The sequence below is a fragment of the Anastrepha ludens genome, chromosome 2 (assembly GCF_028408465.1).
Source record: "Anastrepha ludens isolate Willacy chromosome 2, idAnaLude1.1, whole genome shotgun sequence".
Taxonomy (NCBI): Eukaryota; Metazoa; Arthropoda; class Insecta; order Diptera; family Tephritidae; genus Anastrepha; species Anastrepha ludens.
In genome coordinates this window covers 150,850,320-150,856,456 of record NC_071498.1, presented here as the reverse complement: position 1 = coordinate 150,856,456, position 6,137 = coordinate 150,850,320, and positions in this window count along the sequence as shown.

The following is a 6,137-nucleotide window of genomic DNA, read 5'->3' as shown; positions in this document are numbered from 1 at the left end:
CCAGTGCCACCTAGACCGCTTCTGTTTGGCATTCCACTATAGAAAATCCTGTATTCTTTTTTCCCGATTTCTCCCTGTCCTTTCCAACGCAGCTCTTGAAGAGCTAAGATATCTACGTGGAACTTACTCATTTGCATCGCTGCTTCCTGCATTGCTCCTGCTCTTAGGAGAGTTCGAACGTTCCATGTTCCGAGAGTCAAATCATTTGTCCTTTTTCGTTGCTGAGGTCGTTTACTATGATCAGTTTTATTTATCCGAGGCTGTGAACGTTTCTTAATATAAACATTTTTGTAAGTGTGGGTTGTTAGCCCAACGAATAACCCCTTTTTGAAGGCAGTGGGGACTACCAAACAAAGGTCCCATTTATATAGCGAGCCGCTTGTACAAGACAGACGCCCGCTCTGCATGTTTTGGTCCACTGGTGGGGTTTTATTTCCCTCCTGCCCTGCATATCTGCCGAGCATTCCCCTATCCGCCACCTTGGGTCGCGTAAGATGGAAGGCTGCCAACTCCACACGGCCTTTTTAAATAATTTTTTCAAATCCTTTTTTTTAGGTTAGGTTATGTTAGAATGCTCGTCCACAGAGTGAGCCCACTTGAACGAAGAAATCAAATTCCCCCTTTGTATTACCATTGCAAAGAAAGTGAGGTAGAGGCAACAGATAGGAGGGAAGGAGTGGCGGGAAAGAACGGGTTGAGTATTTATGGATTACGAACGATGACTGAGTAACGGTTGGGTTAACCGGAAAAAGGAAAATTATCTGATGCCTTTAAAATGCAGACTGGAGTTAGGCAAGGCGGCATACCGTTTTTCACCTTTTACTGTGCTTCTTAACTGATGTAAGAAGAACCAGGCATATTCTTAACAGAACTTCACAAATATACGTGTACCCGGATGACATTAGCAAAATACCTCAATGCATTAGCAAATACTTTCTGTGACATAGAAAAGGGAACCGGTAAAATTGGATTGAGAATTAACGAGGAAAGAACAAAATATGTATATTTTGATGTCCAGAAAATATGATCGGAGCATATCAGTTTGAAGCGATGAGAACTTTCACGTATCGGGGGCTTGAACTAAACCACGACAACGCAATGAGCATTACAATCGACGAGAGAATACAATCAGCAAAAAGAGCATTGTACTCACCTATTAAACTCTTTAAATCGAAACTGCTGAACCGAGCTTGCGAAATTTCGCTGTATAAATCTATAGTCCAACCAATTCTTTGCTACGGATCGGAGTCTAAGTGAAAAAGACAAAAACAAACTCCAAGTATTCGAGAGAAAAATTTGAAAAAATCTTCGCTGCAATCAAAGATAACGGTGAGTAGCACATAACATGGACCAATTTATAAGAAGGGAAAATGTTGGCGGTTCATAAAAGCTGACGAACTAGAAGACGACATGGGAAAACTCAAGATCACCAGTAGGAGGGAAAAAACCAAGGATTGGGTCAAATGGAGACATTTTGTGCAGCAGGCCAAAGCTCACACAGAAGTGTAGCGCCAAATGTTGATGATGAAATCTTAGCTCCGTGACAGCAGGGCAGCTAAAGAGAAGCTGCTGAGATGATTCCACCTTAACCTCCATACAGCTGACACAAAAGGGACTCAATGTAATTTGAAATCTCACAGATCGCGGATAGTTTCCTTTGAGGACACCCACGAAATTCAATAACTGAATTTTTGTCAACCTCTTAAGATCCCTCGAACGTCTCCGATCCACACGTGGCGAGGAAGATTTCGTGGCCAAACAAGTTTGTCTACTTGTCCAGCGCACGCTGACTTGATGCAAAGCCCATCCTTTTAGGGGAGCAGAGCGCAGGTGACCAAGGGGATCCTCTTCTTTCGCGAGGAAATAACCTCACTGGTCTCTTATCTGGCCAGCTCATGCGCCTCGCAGTTTCCCGCAATGTCGCAATGACCAAGTAGCCAGATGAGCCTTATATCAACGAATTCAGGTGCGATCGAAAGTGAAGCCAGGCATTCCCTAATCAGTTTGCAATTTCGAATGCACCGTCTTTGAGCCCATGGCCCTAATTACCTCTTTACTTCTTCGTTCCTCACAAAGTCACATAACTCGAACATCTTGTAATTGAACTTAAAATATTGCATTTATTCCAACTTCATTTCCTAAACATTTTTTTTTGAGTTCCCTTAGCCAAAGTTACAAAAATTAAGGAAAACAAATCCCTGTTGATATTTATTGTATGACTACAAAATGACTTCTTTGAATTATATAAATTTTCGTAAAGGGAAAACAAATAACGAACGAATATATTTTTTATGTGTGACCCAGTGAGATATAATAGAATATTTGAAAAATTATTGAGAGTATTTTAAAACAAAACAAAAGCTTATTAATGATGAGGCTGGTGATGATGATTGAGGCTTAATCCACCAAAAAAGAAACTCGAATGCGCCATAAAAAACAACCGATTTCCAGTAAGATCTACAATAACTCAGAGGCTTTCCCAATCTCAAGTCCACATTTATGGAGCAAGGATTGCAATTTATAATTTTAGCCTAACAACGGAAGGATTAACATTGGCGGTTGAAAACGGTTTTATTGTTTTTAAAAATGTTTCCCATGATTATTTGTAGACTTTTGCATCAATTTTGACGAAAGAACTTTGTCCAGTCGCGTTTCCAGGGCGAGAGATTCAAAGCGAAACACACAAAATGATCATATAAAATTGTAAAATTATTGATGTCCGTCATAATAATGCCCAAATATCTCCCAAATCCCCTATCTCACGTCATATGACTTGACAAACTTTCTCAATAATTTCGTGCACAGCAACTGATTTTGGCCTACCTTCTCTGAATTCGTCGGTCAGCGAACAGCGACCACAAGGAAATTCATTGCACCGGTTTTCTTTTACGGTGCTAAGGGATACAACTTACTGGTCGCATAAAAATTTTAGTTCGTCCATGCATTCTTGTGTATAATCGCATAAGATTACGATTTAATTTCATTTTTTCCCGAGATGAATTTTAATGGCCACTGTGAACAACATTAATACGTAGGGTCGCCTTTGCTGCACTACTTGTGATGAACTGTGATTCGATATACAATATTTATTGAAAATTTCGTATTTTTAGCATAAATTTACAAATAACATTTTCACTTACGAGCTTCCTTTGTGCTTTCTTCAGTAAGTTGAAAAATTCATCTCGACCGAAAGAAGGAATTAACTCCTGAAAATTTTCGTGCGATAATTTATTACACTTTTCGACATGGCTTATAGAGAAAGGAGTACTTTGATCAATTTACTTCAACTTTTGCATATGAATTACCGTACTTACTCATTGCGAAACCCTGATCACTTACGACCGTCGATCCTTGCAGCCTGAACTTCGTTTAGGCCGTCTAAAAACAGTTTTTGTGCCAGAAATAATCGGTGCTGTACGTCAACTGATAGCGCGAGATCGTCCTGTGACATATCGCGAAATGGAGTCATCCTTGAGGATTAGTGTGACCAGCATCCATTCAATAATGCATGAACAACAAGATTTTTTTTCGTTAGATACCGCATAATTTAACAATTACCCAAAAGAGGACTCGTGGCAATTAATCTAAAGAAGAGCCACGGTGGTTCAAAGCATATTTATGACATCTTAAAAAGGGACGAATCGTGGGTCTATGAAAGCGAGTTGAAAATAAAAGAGCAGTACACTTTGTGGGAGTTAGCAAATGAACTTAATACAAAAACTAGAAACGACAGGAGCTTTGTTCAGATAACTTCGAGTTTATTTAATCAAAATAGTTTCATACACAGACCCACTGTTTTGCGCGATCTAAAAACTTTTCGAAAGAGTGTTTCAGGTCATTGACCGGAATCCGGAATGTCCTTCAGGAAGTCGGTACAAGCCTTTTGGATGGCCTCTACGAACGCAAAACGTTTTCCGTTCATGGCCAAATGCAATTTTCCGAATAGGTAGAAGTCACAGGGAGCCATATCAGGCGAATAGGCGGTGAGTGATTGGTGGTTAAAATGCGATTTGTAGTCAAAAAATCAGTCACAAGAGTGGATCGATGAGATGGTGAGTTATCATGCAATAAACGCTAGCTTCTTCCTTCACGGTATTCAGGGCGAATTCGACACATGCCATGCAACAAACACTTTAAAACGCCAAGATAAAACTCGCATTGACGGTTTGACCCGTTGAACGAACTCCTTGTGGATAATTCCCTCGGAATCGTAAAAACAAATGAGCATCAACTTGATTTTTGACTTCTCCGAACGCAATTTTTTGGGTGGTGGCTCGCCTCCTTAATGAGGCCACTCATGAACTCTGGTACGAGACAGACAATCATCACCATAAACGCGATGTAGGGCAAGTTGCCCCGTCTTGTTGGAACTAATATCGTCGATATTTAGCTGATTAATTTTTGGAAACAAAAAAAAGCGTGGTTCGATAGCGCTTGCCATTCTCCGTAAAAGCAGCTTCTTCCTCATTTCGAAAGAAATAAAGACCAATGATGCTGCCATTGCTCTATGAACTACGCGAACTTTTTTTAAAGTTAATTTCCACAATTTGGAGGCGTTGTTCTGGCGTTCCACGATTTATGATGATTTGACAATCCTTACTGAACAGAAATGTTAACACAGTTAGCCATTCTTAGCTATCAAACCATAGTTATTGATATCTATAGTTCTCATGCAGCTGAAAAATACGCCATATCTATCCTCCAGCAAATAAAGATCCAACGTCGCCCCCGGCTAAGTTAAGTTGAATGAATAGATTCAAATATTCCGACCTTGGGAGTATTCGATGCTTGGCTTTCTAATTCACTGCGGCTTGCACGAGAAAGTACCGAGCTTTCACAAACACAGTTAAAGTCACTGGTTACTGTGACAGTAAAGAAGAAGAGTTACCTTGGAGGGGCAAGTCACTGTGAATTAAATTATATATATTAAAATAAAATTTAGATACTCTATTAAGTCTACCACCACTTGATGTTTTCATCCAAGGAGAGGCCTAGAAGGCCATCCGCAGACTAAAGACCAATGGCAATTTGTACGGCCCCTATCCGGCATTAGGCAACAGAAAAGGCATGGACTTCGATCCAGCGATTCTCTACATGCTCCTTGATTCCATGCCATCACCAGTCGTACTTGAAAAGAGATACAGTGTGGTACTGCCAGAGGCTCAATTGTGGTCAAACTCTGAAAATGAGCACGGTTCCGTCTCTGGTGTTTAGGTGGAATTCGGCGGGACAAACCTACACTTTGCTCTTGGAATGTATGCATCTGTGTTTCAAGCGGAGGTGTATGCTGTTCAAGGAGCGATGAACTTTTTTAAGCAATCAGGTGGAGAAGCAGATCTGTATGCAAAGCTGCGCTCATGACCTGAGACAGCCTTTTCAAGAATAAACATTTTTGCCCGGAGCCCATTCTGCTGCTTCCTTCTGGAGTCATTAACCCACAAGCAAGCTTGGCAAGCTGAGAGAGGCTGCAGATGGACAAAACTGATGTTACCTGGCATGTCCGAACGACTGTCGCAGATCCTCCTCTCATTCAATAAAAAGGACTGAAGGCAGCTGGTTGGACTGATGACGTGCGAAGCACATAGTAAAGGTAGGCATCTCAGACAGTGCACTCTGCCCAGTATGTGGGGAGGAGGATGAAACTGCGGACCACTTTTTGTGCATCTGTCCGGCCTTCGCTCGAATCGGGCTTGAGGTCTTTGGCACTGATGTGCTAAGAAGCGATCACCTTGGCCTCTTGGCACCACAAGATCTACTTCGATTTCTTCAGAGGTCGGGTAAAAACAAAAAAAAGAAAATTAAAAATGGAACGCAAGTGCAGTACAATGGACATAATGTTGTCTGATAGCACTCCAGCACTTGCTAGTTTTCCCGACAAAAAAAAATGTATCGATTAAATAAAGAAGACAATTCTTCCATATGCCAAACCAAAAAAGTCGTGAGCTGCAGTGTTTCGTGGTGAGCACAGAGTCTTTTCAGAGCTTTAATTTATGAGGTATCTATTCGTCTGATCTGTTTACTATCGGATCAGCCTTCATTGCTATTAAAAAACAACCAGTCAAAATTAGACTGTCCATGTCACTGATAACAGGGCATGGAATTTATACTCCAATTGCACACAATTCCCATCATTTTTG